We start from the raw sequence: 12,918 nt of genomic DNA on the forward strand, positions 1-12,918 counted from the left end.
TACTTCACGTTGTGGCCGTGACAACCCAGGTTCGAATCCTGGTCACAGCAATATGTTTTAATTTGGCTTTAACCAGTCATGTGTTTTTATGTTATTTGTCAAACAAATGTTCTTCGATTCACCTTCCAATACCTAATGGTAATTATTGAAAGAAGATATTCAGTTAGTAACCACGCGGTTCCATGGTGTTATAGTTAGCACTTTGGACTCTGAATCCAGCGATCCGAGTTCAAATCTCGGTGGAACTTTAAATCCTTTACTTTTAAAACATTTCTGTTGTGAACAAGAAATTAAATTCAGAAATTTATTTAGTGAAAATTTACACATGATTAGCAATCTCAAAATTGTTAGTTTGAAATCACAGCAATAATTTATCAATTTGCTTTAACCAGTCACGTGTTTTTATGTTATTTGTCAAACAAATGTTCGATTCAACTTTAAATACCTAATGGTAATTATTGAAAAAAGATATTATTCAGCGAGTAACCACGCGGTTCCATGGTGTAATGGTTAGCACTTTGGAATTTGAATCCAGCGATCCGAGTTCAAATCTCGGTGGAACCTGAAAATATTTTATTTCAATAAGCGTTGTATGACAGATTGATACTTGGAAATTAATCTTTTGAAAAAAATCATGTTTGCAATCTAAAAGTCGATGGTGTGCTGAAAGAAATTGTTAGATTTGGGATAACGTCATGGCAGGAAGTTCCATAGTGTAACGGTTGGCACTTTGGACTCTGAATCCAGCGATCCGAGTTCAAATCTCGGTGGAACCTTAAATGCATTACTTTTAAAACATTTCTGTTGTGAACAAGAAATTAACTTCAGAAATTTATTTAGTGAGAATGTACAAATGATAAGCAATCTCAAAATTTTTAGTTTGAAATCTCACTGGTTGGTCTTTGGTTAATTTACGTTAAATATCTATTAAAATTCTTTCGATATTTAACAGTGGTAAAAAGGTAATGCCAAAACTCTGAAGAAAATTTTAAGAATAAATTGTTTTAATCGCAGCAGAGTGGCGCAACGGACGCGTGTTTGGCCCATCACCCAGAGGTCGATGGATCGAAACAATCTACTGCTACTTAGGCTGTGATCGTATAGTGGTTAGTACTTCACGTTGTGGCCGTGACAACCCAGGTTCGAATCCTAGTCACAGCAATAATTTATCATTTTGCTTTAACCAGTCACGTGTTTTTATGTTATTTGTCAAACAAATGTTCGATTCAACTTTAAATACCTAATGGTAATTATTGAAAAAAGATATTATTCAGCGAGTAACCACGCGGTTCCATGGTTAGCACTTTGGACTTTGAATCCAGCGATCCGAGATCAAATCTCGGTGGAACCTGAAAATATTTTATTTCAATAAGCGTTGTATGACAGATTGATACTTGGAAATTAATCTTTTGAAAAAAATCATGTTTGCAATCAAAAATCGAGAGTGTGCTGAAAGAAATTGTTAGATTTGGGATAACGTCATGGCAGGAGGTTCCATAGTGTAACGGTTGGCACTTTGGACTCTGAATCCAGCGATCCGAGTTCAAATCTCGGTGGAACCTTAAATCCATTACTTTTAAAACATTTCTGTTGTGAACAAGAAATTAACTTCAGAAATTTATTTAGTGAGAATGTACAAATGATAAGCAATCTCAAAATTTTTAGTTTGAAATCCCATTGGTTGGTCTTTGGTTAATTTACGTTAAATATCTAATAAAATTCTTTCGATAATTAGCAATGGTAAACGGTAATGCCAAAACTCTGAACAAAATTGTAAGAATAAAATGTTTTAATCACAGCAGAGTGGCGCAGCGGAAGCGTGCTGGGCCCATAACCCAGAGCTCAATGGATCGAAACAATCTTCTGCTACTTAGGCTGTGATCGTATAGTGGTTAGTACTTCACGTTGTGGCCGTGACAACCCAGGTTCGAATCCTGGTCACAGCAATAATTTATCATTTTGCTTTAACCAGTCACGTGTTTTTATGTTATTTGTCAAACAAATGTTCGATTCAACTTTAAATACCTAATGGTAATTATTGAAAAAATATATTATTCAGCTAGTAACCACGCGGTTCCATGGTGTAATGGTTAGCACTTTGGACTTTGAATCCAGCGATCCGAGTTCAAATCTCGGTGGAACCTGAAAATATGTTATTTCAACAAGCGTTGTATGACAGATTGATACTTGGAAATCAATCTTTTAAAAAAATCATTTTTCCAATCTAAAAATAGATGATGTGCTGAAAGAAGTTGTTCGATTTTAGATAACGTCTTGGCAGAAGGTTCCATGGTGTAGCGGTTAGCACTTTGGACTCTGAATCCAGCGATCCGAGTTCAAATCTCGATGGAACCTTAAATCCTTTACTTTTAAAACATTTCTGTTGTGAACAAGAAATTAACTTCTGAAATTTAATTAGTGAGAATGCACAATTGATAAGCAATCTCAAAATTTTAGTACTTCACGTTGTGGCCGTTACATCCCGTTAGTACTTCACGTTGTGGCCGTTACATCCCCTGGTCACAGCAATATGTTTTAATTTGGCTTTAACCAGTCATGTGTTTTTATGTTATTTGTCAAACAAATGTTCTTCGATTCACCTTCCAATACCTAATGGTAATTATTGAAAGAAGATATTCAGTTACCAACCACGCGGTTCCATGGTGTAATGGTTAGCACTTTGGACTTTGAATCCAGCGATCCGAGTTCAAATCTCGGTGGAACTTTAAATCCTTTACTTTTAAAACATTTCTGTTGTGAACAAGAAATTAAATTCAGAAATTTATTTAGTGAAAATTTACACATGATAAGCAATCTCAAAATTGTTAGTTTGAAATCCCATTGGTTGGTCTTTGGTTAATTTACGTTAAATATCTATTAAAATTATTTCGATATTTAACAGTGGTAAATGGTAATGCCAAAACTCTGAAGAAAATTATAAGAATAAAATGTTTTAATCGCAGCAGAGTGGCGCAGCGGACGCGTGCTGGGCCCATCACCCAGAGGTCGATGGATCGAAACAATCTTCTGCTACCTAGGCTGTGATCGTATAGTGGTTAGTACTTCACGTTGTGGCCGTGACATCCCAGGTTCGAATCCTAGTCACAGCAATAATTTATCATTTTGCTTTAACCAGTCACGTGTTTTTATGTTATTTGTCAAACAAATGTTCTATTCAACTTTAAATACCTAATGGTAATTATTGAAAAAATATATTATTCAGCGAGTAACCACGCGGTTCCATGGTGTAATGGTTAGCACTTTGGACTTTGAATCCAGCGATCCGAGTTCAAATCTCGGTGGAACCTTAAATCCTTTACTTTTAAAACATTTCTGTTGTGAACAAGAAATTAACTTCTGAAATTTAATTAGTGAGAATGCACAATTGATAAGCAATCTCAAAATTTTTAAATTGAAATCCCATTGGTTGGTCTTTGGTTAATTTACGTTAAATATCTATTAAAATTCTTTCGATAATTGGCAATGGTAAACGGGAATGCCAAAACTCTGAACAAAATTCTTAGAATAAAATGTTTTAATCACAGCAGAGTGGCGCAGCGGAAGCGTGCTGGGCCCATAACCCAGATGTTGATGGATTGAAACCATCCTCTGCTACTAAGGCTGTGATCGTATAGTGGTTAGTACTTCACGTTGTGGCCGTGACAACCCCTGGTCACAGCAATATGTTTTCATTTTGCTTTAACCAGTCATGTGTTTTTATGTTATTTGTCAAACAAATGTTCGATTCATCTTGAAATGCCTAATGGTAATTATTGAAAGAAGATATTCAGTTAGTAACCACGCGGTTCCATGGTGTAATGGTTAGCACTTTGGACTTTGAATCCAGCGATCCGAGTTCAAATCTCGGTGGAACCTGAAAATATTTTATTTCAATAAGCGTTGTATGACAGATTGATACTTGGAAATTAATCTTTTAAAAAAATCATGTTTGCAATCTAAAAATAGATGATGTGCTGAAAGAAGTTGTTCGATTTTAGATAAGGTCTTGGCAGGAGGTTCCATGGTGCAACGGTTAGCACTTTGGACTCTGAATCCAGCGATCCGAGTTCAAATCTCGGTGGAACCTTAAATCCTTTACTGTTAAAACATTTCTGTTGTGAACCATAAATTAACTTCAGAAATTTAATTAGTGAGAATGCACAATTGAAAAGCAATCTCAAAATTTTTAGTTTGAAAACCCATTGGTTGGTCTTTGGTTAATTTACGTTAAATATCTATTAAAATTCTTTCTATATTTTACAATGGTAAACGGTAATGCCAAAACTCTGAACAAAATTGTAAGAATAGAATGTTTTAATCGCAACAGAGTGGCGCAGCGCAAGCGTGCTGGGCCCATAACCCAGAGGTCGATGGATCGAAACCATCCTCTGCTACTTAGGCTGTGATCGTATAGTGGTTAGTACTTCACGTTGTGGCCGTGACAACCCAGGTTCGAATCCTGGTCATAGCAATATGTTTTAATTTGGCTTTAACCAGTCATGTGTTTTTATGTTATTTGTCAAACAAATGTTCTTCGATTCACCTTCCAATACCTAATGGTAATTATTGAAAGAAGATATTCAGTTAGTAACCACGCGGTTCCATGGTGTAATGGTTAGCACTTTGGACTTTGAATCCAGCGATCCGAGTTCAAATCTCGGTGGAACCTTAAATGCTTTACTTTTAAAACATTTCTGTTGTGAACAAGAAATTAACTTCAGAAATTTATTTAGTGAGAATGTACAAATGATAAGCAATCTCAAAATTTGTAGTTTGAAATCCCATTGGTTGGTCTTTGGTTAATTTACGTTAAATATCTATTAAAATTCTTTCGATAATTAGCAATGGTAAACGGTAATGCCAAAACTCTGAACAAAATTGTAAGAATAAAATGTTTTAATCACAGCAGAGTGGCGCAGCGGAAGCGTGCTGGGCCCATAACCAAAAGGTCAATGGATCGAAACCATCCTCTGCTACTAAGGCTGTGATCGTATAGTGGTTAGTACTTCACGATGTGGCCGTGACAACCCAGGTTCGAATCCTGGTCACAGCAATATGTTTTCATTTTGCTTTAACCAGTCATGAGTTTTTATGTTATTTGTCAAACAAATGTTCGATTCATCTTGAAATGCCTAATGGTAATTATTGAAAGAAGATATTCAGTTAGTAACCAGGCGGCTCCATGGTGTAATGGTTAGCACTTTGGACTTTGAATCCAGCGATCCGAGTTCAAATCTCGGTGGAACCTGAAAATATTTTATTTCAATAAGCGTTGTATGACAGATTGATACTTGGAAATTAATCTTTTGAAAAAAATAATGTTTGCAATCTAAAAATCGATGATGTGCTGAAAGAAATTGTTAGATTTGGGATAACGTCATGGCAGGAGGTTCCATTGTGTAACGGTTGGCACTTTGGACTCTGAATCCAGCGACCCGAGTTCAAATCTCGGTGGAACGTTAAACCCATTACTTTTAAAACATTTCTGTTGTGAACAAGAAATTAACTTCAGAAATTTATTTAGTGAGAATGTACAAATGATAAGCAATCTCAAAATTTTTAGTTTGAAATCCCATTGGTTGGTCTTTGGTTAATTTACGTTAAATATCTATTAAAATTCTTTCGATAATTAGCAATGGTAAACGGTAATGCCAAAACTCTAAACAAAATTGTAAGAATAAAATGTTTTAATCACAGCAGAGTGGCGCAGCGGAAGCGTGCTGGGCCCATAACCCAGAGGTCAATGGATCGAAACCATCCTCTGCTACTAAGGCTGTGATCGTATAGTGGTTAGTACTTCACGTTGTGGCCGTGACAACCCAGGTTCGAATCCTGGTCACAGCAATATGTTTTCATTTTGCTTTAACCAGTCATGTGTTTTTATGTTATTTGTCAAACAAATGTTCGATTCATCTTGAAATGCCTAATGGAAATTATTGAAAGAAGATATTCAGTTAGTAACCACGCGGTTCCATGGTGTAATGGTTAGCACTTTGGACTTTGAATCCAGCGATCCGAGTTCAAATCTCGGTGGAACCTGAAAATATTTTATTTCAATAAGCGTTGTATGACAGATTGATACTTGGAAATTAATGTTTTAAAAAAATCATGTTTGCAATCTAAAAATAGATGATGAGCTGAAAGAAGTTGTTCGATTTTAGATAAGTTCTTGGCAGGAGGTTCCATGGTGTAACGGTTAGCACTTTGGACTCTGAATCCAGCGATCCGAGTTCAAATTTCGGTGCAACCTTAAATCCTTTACTTTTAAAACATTTCTGTTGTGAACAAGAAATTAACTTCAGAAATTTATTCAGTGAGAATTTACAATTGATAAGCAATCTCAAAATTTTTAGTTTGAAATCCCATTGGTTGGTCTTTGGTTAATTTACGTTAAATATCTATTAAAATTATTTGGATATTTAGCAATGGTAAACGGTAATGCCAAAACTCTGAACAAAATTGTAAGAATGAAATGTTTTAATCGCTGCAGAGTGGCGCAGCGGAAGCGTGCTGGGTCCATAACCCAGAGGTCGATGGATCGAAACTATCCTTTGCTACTTAGGCTGTGATCGTATAGTGGTTAGTACTTCACGTTGTGGCCGTGACAACCCAGGTTCGAATCCTGGTCACAGCAATAATTTATCATTTTGCTTTAACCAGTCACGTGTTTTTATGTTATTTGTCGAACAAATGTTCGATTCAACTTTAAATACCTAATGGTAATTATTGAAAAAAGATATTATTCAGCGAGTAACCACGCGGATCCATGGCTTAATAGTTAGCACTTTGGACTTTGAATCCAGCGATCCGAGTTCATATCTCGGTGGAACCTGAAAATATTTTATTTCAATAAGCGTTGTATGACAGATTGATACTTGGAAATTAATCTTTTAAAAAAATCATGTTTGCAATCTAAAAATAGATGATGTGCTGAAAGAAGTTGTTCGATTTTAGATAACGTCTTGGCAGAAGGTTCCATGGTGTAACGGTTAGCACTTTGGACTCTGAATCCAGCGATCCGAGTTCAAATCTCGGTCGAACCTTAAATCCTTTACTTTTAAAACATTTCTGTTGTGAACAAGAAATTAACTTCAGAAATTTAATTAGTGAGAATGCACAATTGATAAGCAATCTCAAAATTTTTAGTTTGAAATCCCATTGGTTGGTCTTTGGTTGTATTACGTTAAATATCTATTAAAATTCTTTCGATATTTTACAATGGTAAACGGTAATGCCAAAACTCTGAACAAAATTGTAAGAATAAAATGTTTTAATCACAGCAGAGTGGCGCAGCGGAAGCGTGCTGGGCCCATAACCCAGAGGTCAATGGATCGAAACCATCCTCTGCTACTAAGGCTGTGATCGTATAGTGGTTAGTACTTCACGTTGTGGCCGTGACAACCCAGGTTCGAATCCTGGTCACAGCAATATGTTTTCATTTTGCTTTAACCAGTCATGTGTTTTTATGTTATTTGTCAAACAAATGTTCGATTCATCTTGAAATGCCTAATGGAAATTATTGAAAGAAGATATTCAGTTAGTAACCACGCGGTTCCATGGTGTAATGGTTAGCACTTTGGACTTTGAATCCAGCGATCCGAGTTCAAATCTCGGTGGAACCTGAAAATATTTTATTTCAATAAGCGTTGTATGACAGATTGATACTTGGAAATTAATGTTTTAAAAAAATCATGTTTGCAATCTAAAAATAGATGATGAGCTGAAAGAAGTTGTTCGATTTTAGATAAGTTCTTGGCAGGAGGTTCCATGGTGTAACGGTTAGCACTTTGGACTCTGAATCCAGCGATCCGAGTTCAAATTTCGGTGCAACCTTAAATCCTTTACTTTTAAAACATTTCTGTTGTGAACAAGAAATTAACTTCAGAAATTTATTCAGTGAGAATTTACAATTGATAAGCAATCTCAAAATTTTTAGTTTGAAATCCCATTGGTTGGTCTTTGGTTAATTTACGTTAAATATCTATTAAAATTATTTGGATATTTAGCAATGGTAAACGGTAATGCCAAAACTCTGAACAAAATTGTAAGAATGAAATGTTTTAATCGCTGCAGAGTGGCGCAGCGGAAGCGTGCTGGGTCCATAACCCAGAGGTCGATGGATCGAAACTATCCTTTGCTACTTAGGCTGTGATCGTATAGTGGTTAGTACTTCACGTTGTGGCCGTGACAACCCAGGTTCGAATCCTGGTCACAGCAATAATTTATCATTTTGCTTTAACCAGTCACGTGTTTTTATGTTATTTGTCGAACAAATGTTCGATTCAACTTTAAATACCTAATGGTAATTATTGAAAAAAGATATTATTCAGCGAGTAACCACGCGGATCCATGGCTTAATAGTTAGCACTTTGGACTTTGAATCCAGCGATCCGAGTTCATATCTCGGTGGAACCTGAAAATATTTTATTTCAATAAGCGTTGTATGACAGATTGATACTTGGAAATTAATCTTTTAAAAAAATCATGTTTGCAATCTAAAAATAGATGATGTGCTGAAAGAAGTTGTTCGATTTTAGATAACGTCTTGGCAGAAGGTTCCATGGTGTAACGGTTAGCACTTTGGACTCTGAATCCAGCGATCCGAGTTCAAATCTCGGTCGAACCTTAAATCCTTTACTTTTAAAACATTTCTGTTGTGAACAAGAAATTAACTTCAGAAATTTAATTAGTGAGAATGCACAATTGATAAGCAATCTCAAAATTTTTAGTTTGAAATCCCATTGGTTGGTCTTTGGTTGTATTACGTTAAATATCTATTAAAATTCTTTCGATATTTTACAATGGTAAACGGTAATGCCAAAACTCTGAACAAAATTGTAAGAATAAAATGTTTTAATCGCAGCAGAGTGGCGCAGCGGAAGCGTGCTGGGCCCATAACCCAGAGGTCGATGGATCGAAACCATCCTCTGCTACTAAGGCTGTGATCGTATAGTGGTTAGTACTTCACGTTGTGGCCGTGACAACCCAGGTTCGAATCCTGGTCACAGCAATAATTTATCATTTTGCTTTAACCAGTCACGTGTTTTTATGTTATTTGTCAAACAAATGTTCGATTCAACTTTAAATACCTAATGGTAATTATTGAAAAAAGATATTATTCAGCGAGTAACCACGCGGTTCCATGGTGTAATGGTTAGCACTTTGGACTTTGAATCCAGCGATCCGAGTTCAAATCTCGGTGGAACCTGAAAATGTTTTATTTCAATAAGCGTTGTATGACAGGTTGATACTTGGAAATTAGTCTTTTGAAAAAAATCATGTTTGCAATCTAAAAATAGATGATGTGCTGAAAGAAGTTGTTCGATTTTAGATAACGTCTTGGCAGAAGGTTCCATGGTGTAACGGTTAGCACTTTGGACTCTGAATCCAGCGATCCGAGTTCAAATCTCGGTGGAACCTTAAATCCTTTACTTTTAAAACATTTCTGTTGTGAACAAGAAATTAACTTCAGAAATTTAATTAGTGAGAATGCACAATTGATAAGCAATCTCAAAATTTTTAGTTTGAAATCCCATTGGTTGGTCTTTGGTTAATTTACGTTAAATATCTATTAAAATTCTTTCGATATTTTACAATGGTAAACGGTAATGCCAAAACTCTGAACAAAATTGTAAGAATAAAATGTTTTAATCGCAGCAGAGTGGCGCAGCGGAAGCCTGCTGGGCCCATAACCCAGAGGTCGATGGATCGAAACCATCCTCTGCTACTAAGTCTGTGATCGTATAGTGGTTAGTACTTCACGTTGTGGCCGTGACAACCCAGGTTCGAATCCTGGTCACAGCAATATGTTTTAATTTGGCTTTAACCAGTCATGTGTTTTTATGTTATTTGTCAAACAAATGTTCTTCGATTCACTTTCCAAAACCTAATGGTAATTATTGAAAGAAGATATTCAGTTAGTAACCACGCGGTTCCATGGTGCAATGGTTAGCACTTTTGACTTTGAATCCAGCGATCCGAGTTCAAATCTCGGTGGAACCTTAAATCCATTACTTTTAAAACATTTCTGTTGTGAACAAGAAATTAACTTCAGAAATTTATTTAGTGAGAATGTACAAATGATAAGCAATCTCAAAATTTTTAGTTTGAAATCCCATTGGTTGGTCTTTGGTTAATTTACGTTAAATATCTATTAAAATTCTTTCGATAATTGGCAATGGTAAACGGTAATGCCAAAACTCTGAACAAAATTGTAAGAATAAAATGTTTTAATCACAGCAGAGTGACGCAGCGGAAGCGTGCTGGGCCCATAACCCAGAGGTCGATGGATCGAAACCATCCTCTGCTACTAAGGCTGTGATCGTATAGTGGTTAGTACTTCACGTTGGGGCCGTGACAACCCCTGGTCACAGCAATATGTTTTCATTTTGCTTTAACCAGTCATGTGTTTTTATGTTATTTGTCAAACAAATGTTCGATTCATCTTGAAATGCTTAATGGTAATTATTGAAAGAAGATATTCAGTTAGTAACCACGCGGTTCCATTGTGTAATGGTTAGCACTTTGTACTTTGAATCCAGCGATCCGAGTTCAAATCTCGGTGGAACCTAAAAATATTTTATTTCAATAAGCGTTGTATGACAGATTGATACTTGGAAATTAATCTTTTAAAAAAATCATGTTTGCAATCTAAAAATAGATGATGTGCTGAAAGAAGTTGTTCGATTTTAGATAAGGTTTTGGCAGGAGGTTCCATGGTGTAACGGTTAGCACTTTGGACTCTGAATCCAGCGATCCGAGTTCAAATCTCGGTGGAACCTTAAATCCTTTACTTTTAAAACATTTCTGTTGTGAACAAGAAATTAACTTCAGAAATTTAATTAGTGAGAATGCACAATTGATAAGCAATCTCAAAATTTTTAGTTTGAAATCTCATTGGTTGGTCTTTGGTTAATTCACGTTAAATATCTATTAAAATTCTTTCGATATTTTACAATGGTAAACGGTAATGCCAAAACTCTGAGCAAAATTGTAAGAATAAAATGTTTTAATCGCAGCAGAGTGGCGCAGCGGAAGCGTGCTGGGCCCATAACCCAGAGGTCGATGGATCGAAACCATCCTCTGCTATTAAGGCTGTGATCGTGTAGGGGTTAGTACTTCACGTTGTGGCCGTGACAACCCAGGTTCGAATCCTGGTCACAGCAATATGTTTTAATTTGGCTTTAACCAGTCATGTGTTTTTATGTTATTTGTCAAACAAATGTTCTTCGATTCACCTTCCAATACCTAATGGTAATTATTGAAAGAAGATATTCAGTTAGTAACCACGCGGTTCCATGGTGTAATGGTTAGCACTTTGGACTTTGAATCCAGCGATCCGAGTTCAAATCTCGGTGGAACCTGAAAATGTTTTATTTCAATAAGCGTTGTATGACAGATTGATACTTGGAAAATAATCTTTTGAAAAAAATCATGTTTGCAATCTAAAAATAGATGGTGTGCTGAAAGAAATTGTCAGATTTGGGATAACGTGTTGGCAGGAGGTTCCATGGTTTAACGGTTAGCACTTTGGACACTGCATCCAGCGATCCGAGTTCAAATCTCGGTGGAACTTTAAATCCATTACTTTTAAAACATTTCTGTTGTGAACAAGAAATTAACTTCAGAAATTTATTTAGTGAGAATGTACAAATGATAAGCAATCTCAAAATTTTTAGTTTGAAATCCCATTGGTTGGTCTTTGGTTAATTTACGTTAAATATCTATTAAAATTCTTTCGATATTTTACAATGGTAAACGGTAATGCCAAAACTCTGAACAAAATTGTAAGAATAAAATGTTTTAATCGCAGCAGAGTGGCGCAGCGGAAGCGTGCTGGGCCCATAACCCAGAGGTCGATGGATCGAAACCATCCTCTGCTACTAAGGCTGTGATCGTATAGTGGTTAGTACTTCACGTTGTGGCCGTGACAACCCAGGTTCGAATCCTGGTCACAGCAATATGTTTTAATTTGGCTTTAACCAGTCATGTGTTTTTATGTTATTTGTCAAACAAATGTTCTTCGATTCACCTTCCAATACCTAATGGTAATTATTGAAAGAAGATATTCAGTTAGTAACCACGCGGTTCCATGGTGCAATGATTAGCACTTTTGACTTTAAATCCAGCGATCCGAGTTCAATTCTCGGTGGAACCTTAAATCCATTACTTTTAAAACATTTCTGTTGTGAACAAGAAATTAAATTCAGAAATTTATTTAGTGAAAATTTACACATGATAAGCAATCTCAAAATTGTTAGTTTGAAATCCCATTGGTTGGTCTTTGGTTAATTTACGTTAAATATCTATTAAAATTATTTCGATATTTAACAGTGGTAAACGGTAATGCCAAAACTCTGAAGAAAATTGTAAGAATAAAATGTTTTGATCGCAGCAGAGTGGCGCAGCGGACGCGTGCTTGGCCCATCACCCAGAGGTCGCTGGATCGAAACCATCTTCTGCTACTTAGGCTGTGATCGTATAGTGGTTAGTACTTCACGTTGTGGCCGTGACAAACCAGGTTTGAATTCTAGTCACAGCAATAATTTATCATTTTGCTTTAACCAGTCACGTGTTTTTATGTTATTTGTCAAACAAATGTTCGATTCAACTTTAAATACCTAATGGTAATTATTGAAAAAAGATATTATTCAGCGAGTAACCAACCGGTTCCATGGTGTAATGGTTAGCACTTTGGACTTTGAATCCAGCGATCCGAGTTCAAATCTCGGTGGAACCTGAAAATATTTTATTTCAATAAGCGTTGTATGACAGATTGATACTTGGAAATTAATCTTTTGAAAAAAATAATGTTTGCAATCTAAAAATCGATGGTGTGCTGAAAGAAATTGTTAGATTTGGGATAACGTCATGGCAGGAGGTTCCATAGTGTAACGGTTGGCACTTTGGACTCTGAAT

General features: G+C 36.0%; 32 non-coding genes across 32 annotated transcripts in view; all 32 read left to right on the forward strand.

The window, feature by feature from the left end:
• Trnah-gug (transfer RNA histidin (anticodon GUG)) overlaps window positions 1–50 on the forward strand; it is a 72-nt gene extending 22 nt beyond the window's left edge. Inside the window, exon 1 of the tRNA in view lies at window positions 1–50. This exon is cut by the window's left edge and continues 22 nt beyond it. This is a non-coding gene — a tRNA (tRNA-His).
• A 442-nt stretch (window positions 51–492) lies between these two features.
• Window positions 493–564, forward strand: Trnaq-uug (transfer RNA glutamine (anticodon UUG)). Its single transcript has one exon. It is a non-coding gene; the product is annotated as a tRNA-Gln (tRNA).
• A 926-nt stretch (window positions 565–1,490) lies between these two features.
• Trnaq-cug (transfer RNA glutamine (anticodon CUG)) lies at window positions 1,491–1,562 on the forward strand. Its single transcript has one exon. It is a non-coding gene; the product is annotated as a tRNA-Gln (tRNA).
• Window positions 1,563–1,874: 312 nt separating this feature from the next.
• On the forward strand, window positions 1,875–1,946 carry Trnah-gug (transfer RNA histidin (anticodon GUG)). The gene has a single exon. It is a non-coding gene; the product is annotated as a tRNA-His (tRNA).
• Window positions 1,947–2,072: 126 nt separating this feature from the next.
• Trnaq-uug (transfer RNA glutamine (anticodon UUG)) lies at window positions 2,073–2,144 on the forward strand. Its single transcript has one exon. It is a non-coding gene; the product is annotated as a tRNA-Gln (tRNA).
• Window positions 2,145–2,283: 139 nt separating this feature from the next.
• On the forward strand, window positions 2,284–2,355 carry Trnaq-cug (transfer RNA glutamine (anticodon CUG)). The gene has a single exon. It is a non-coding gene; the product is annotated as a tRNA-Gln (tRNA).
• Window positions 2,356–2,654: 299 nt separating this feature from the next.
• Trnaq-uug (transfer RNA glutamine (anticodon UUG)) lies at window positions 2,655–2,726 on the forward strand. The gene has a single exon. It is a non-coding gene; the product is annotated as a tRNA-Gln (tRNA).
• Window positions 2,727–3,236: 510 nt separating this feature from the next.
• Trnaq-uug (transfer RNA glutamine (anticodon UUG)) lies at window positions 3,237–3,308 on the forward strand. The gene has a single exon. It is a non-coding gene; the product is annotated as a tRNA-Gln (tRNA).
• A 496-nt stretch (window positions 3,309–3,804) lies between these two features.
• Trnaq-uug (transfer RNA glutamine (anticodon UUG)) lies at window positions 3,805–3,876 on the forward strand. The gene has a single exon. It is a non-coding gene; the product is annotated as a tRNA-Gln (tRNA).
• A 139-nt stretch (window positions 3,877–4,015) lies between these two features.
• Window positions 4,016–4,087, forward strand: Trnaq-cug (transfer RNA glutamine (anticodon CUG)). Its single transcript has one exon. It is a non-coding gene; the product is annotated as a tRNA-Gln (tRNA).
• A 312-nt stretch (window positions 4,088–4,399) lies between these two features.
• On the forward strand, window positions 4,400–4,471 carry Trnah-gug (transfer RNA histidin (anticodon GUG)). Its single transcript has one exon. It is a non-coding gene; the product is annotated as a tRNA-His (tRNA).
• Window positions 4,472–4,597: 126 nt separating this feature from the next.
• Window positions 4,598–4,669, forward strand: Trnaq-uug (transfer RNA glutamine (anticodon UUG)). The gene has a single exon. It is a non-coding gene; the product is annotated as a tRNA-Gln (tRNA).
• A 507-nt stretch (window positions 4,670–5,176) lies between these two features.
• Window positions 5,177–5,248, forward strand: Trnaq-uug (transfer RNA glutamine (anticodon UUG)). Its single transcript has one exon. It is a non-coding gene; the product is annotated as a tRNA-Gln (tRNA).
• A 524-nt stretch (window positions 5,249–5,772) lies between these two features.
• Trnah-gug (transfer RNA histidin (anticodon GUG)) lies at window positions 5,773–5,844 on the forward strand. The gene has a single exon. It is a non-coding gene; the product is annotated as a tRNA-His (tRNA).
• A 123-nt stretch (window positions 5,845–5,967) lies between these two features.
• Window positions 5,968–6,039, forward strand: Trnaq-uug (transfer RNA glutamine (anticodon UUG)). The gene has a single exon. It is a non-coding gene; the product is annotated as a tRNA-Gln (tRNA).
• A 523-nt stretch (window positions 6,040–6,562) lies between these two features.
• Trnah-gug (transfer RNA histidin (anticodon GUG)) lies at window positions 6,563–6,634 on the forward strand. Its single transcript has one exon. It is a non-coding gene; the product is annotated as a tRNA-His (tRNA).
• Window positions 6,635–6,971: 337 nt separating this feature from the next.
• Trnaq-cug (transfer RNA glutamine (anticodon CUG)) lies at window positions 6,972–7,043 on the forward strand. The gene has a single exon. It is a non-coding gene; the product is annotated as a tRNA-Gln (tRNA).
• Window positions 7,044–7,355: 312 nt separating this feature from the next.
• On the forward strand, window positions 7,356–7,427 carry Trnah-gug (transfer RNA histidin (anticodon GUG)). Its single transcript has one exon. It is a non-coding gene; the product is annotated as a tRNA-His (tRNA).
• A 123-nt stretch (window positions 7,428–7,550) lies between these two features.
• On the forward strand, window positions 7,551–7,622 carry Trnaq-uug (transfer RNA glutamine (anticodon UUG)). Its single transcript has one exon. It is a non-coding gene; the product is annotated as a tRNA-Gln (tRNA).
• Window positions 7,623–8,145: 523 nt separating this feature from the next.
• Trnah-gug (transfer RNA histidin (anticodon GUG)) lies at window positions 8,146–8,217 on the forward strand. Its single transcript has one exon. It is a non-coding gene; the product is annotated as a tRNA-His (tRNA).
• Window positions 8,218–8,554: 337 nt separating this feature from the next.
• Window positions 8,555–8,626, forward strand: Trnaq-cug (transfer RNA glutamine (anticodon CUG)). The gene has a single exon. It is a non-coding gene; the product is annotated as a tRNA-Gln (tRNA).
• A 235-nt stretch (window positions 8,627–8,861) lies between these two features.
• Window positions 8,862–8,933, forward strand: Trnam-cau (transfer RNA methionine (anticodon CAU)). The gene has a single exon. It is a non-coding gene; the product is annotated as a tRNA-Met (tRNA).
• A 5-nt stretch (window positions 8,934–8,938) lies between these two features.
• Window positions 8,939–9,010, forward strand: Trnah-gug (transfer RNA histidin (anticodon GUG)). The gene has a single exon. It is a non-coding gene; the product is annotated as a tRNA-His (tRNA).
• Window positions 9,011–9,136: 126 nt separating this feature from the next.
• On the forward strand, window positions 9,137–9,208 carry Trnaq-uug (transfer RNA glutamine (anticodon UUG)). The gene has a single exon. It is a non-coding gene; the product is annotated as a tRNA-Gln (tRNA).
• A 140-nt stretch (window positions 9,209–9,348) lies between these two features.
• Window positions 9,349–9,420, forward strand: Trnaq-cug (transfer RNA glutamine (anticodon CUG)). The gene has a single exon. It is a non-coding gene; the product is annotated as a tRNA-Gln (tRNA).
• Window positions 9,421–9,930: 510 nt separating this feature from the next.
• Trnaq-uug (transfer RNA glutamine (anticodon UUG)) lies at window positions 9,931–10,002 on the forward strand. The gene has a single exon. It is a non-coding gene; the product is annotated as a tRNA-Gln (tRNA).
• Window positions 10,003–10,709: 707 nt separating this feature from the next.
• Window positions 10,710–10,781, forward strand: Trnaq-cug (transfer RNA glutamine (anticodon CUG)). Its single transcript has one exon. It is a non-coding gene; the product is annotated as a tRNA-Gln (tRNA).
• Window positions 10,782–11,016: 235 nt separating this feature from the next.
• Window positions 11,017–11,088, forward strand: Trnam-cau (transfer RNA methionine (anticodon CAU)). Its single transcript has one exon. It is a non-coding gene; the product is annotated as a tRNA-Met (tRNA).
• A 203-nt stretch (window positions 11,089–11,291) lies between these two features.
• On the forward strand, window positions 11,292–11,363 carry Trnaq-uug (transfer RNA glutamine (anticodon UUG)). The gene has a single exon. It is a non-coding gene; the product is annotated as a tRNA-Gln (tRNA).
• Window positions 11,364–11,810: 447 nt separating this feature from the next.
• Window positions 11,811–11,882, forward strand: Trnam-cau (transfer RNA methionine (anticodon CAU)). Its single transcript has one exon. It is a non-coding gene; the product is annotated as a tRNA-Met (tRNA).
• Window positions 11,883–11,887: 5 nt separating this feature from the next.
• On the forward strand, window positions 11,888–11,959 carry Trnah-gug (transfer RNA histidin (anticodon GUG)). Its single transcript has one exon. It is a non-coding gene; the product is annotated as a tRNA-His (tRNA).
• A 708-nt stretch (window positions 11,960–12,667) lies between these two features.
• Trnaq-uug (transfer RNA glutamine (anticodon UUG)) lies at window positions 12,668–12,739 on the forward strand. Its single transcript has one exon. It is a non-coding gene; the product is annotated as a tRNA-Gln (tRNA).
• Window positions 12,740–12,918: the final 179 nt, after the last annotated feature.

The sequence above is a fragment of the Ascidiella aspersa genome, chromosome 3, assembly GCF_963924565.1.
Source record: "Ascidiella aspersa chromosome 3, kaAscAspe10.2, whole genome shotgun sequence".
NCBI lineage: Eukaryota > Metazoa > Chordata > Ascidiacea > Phlebobranchia > Ascidiidae > Ascidiella > Ascidiella aspersa.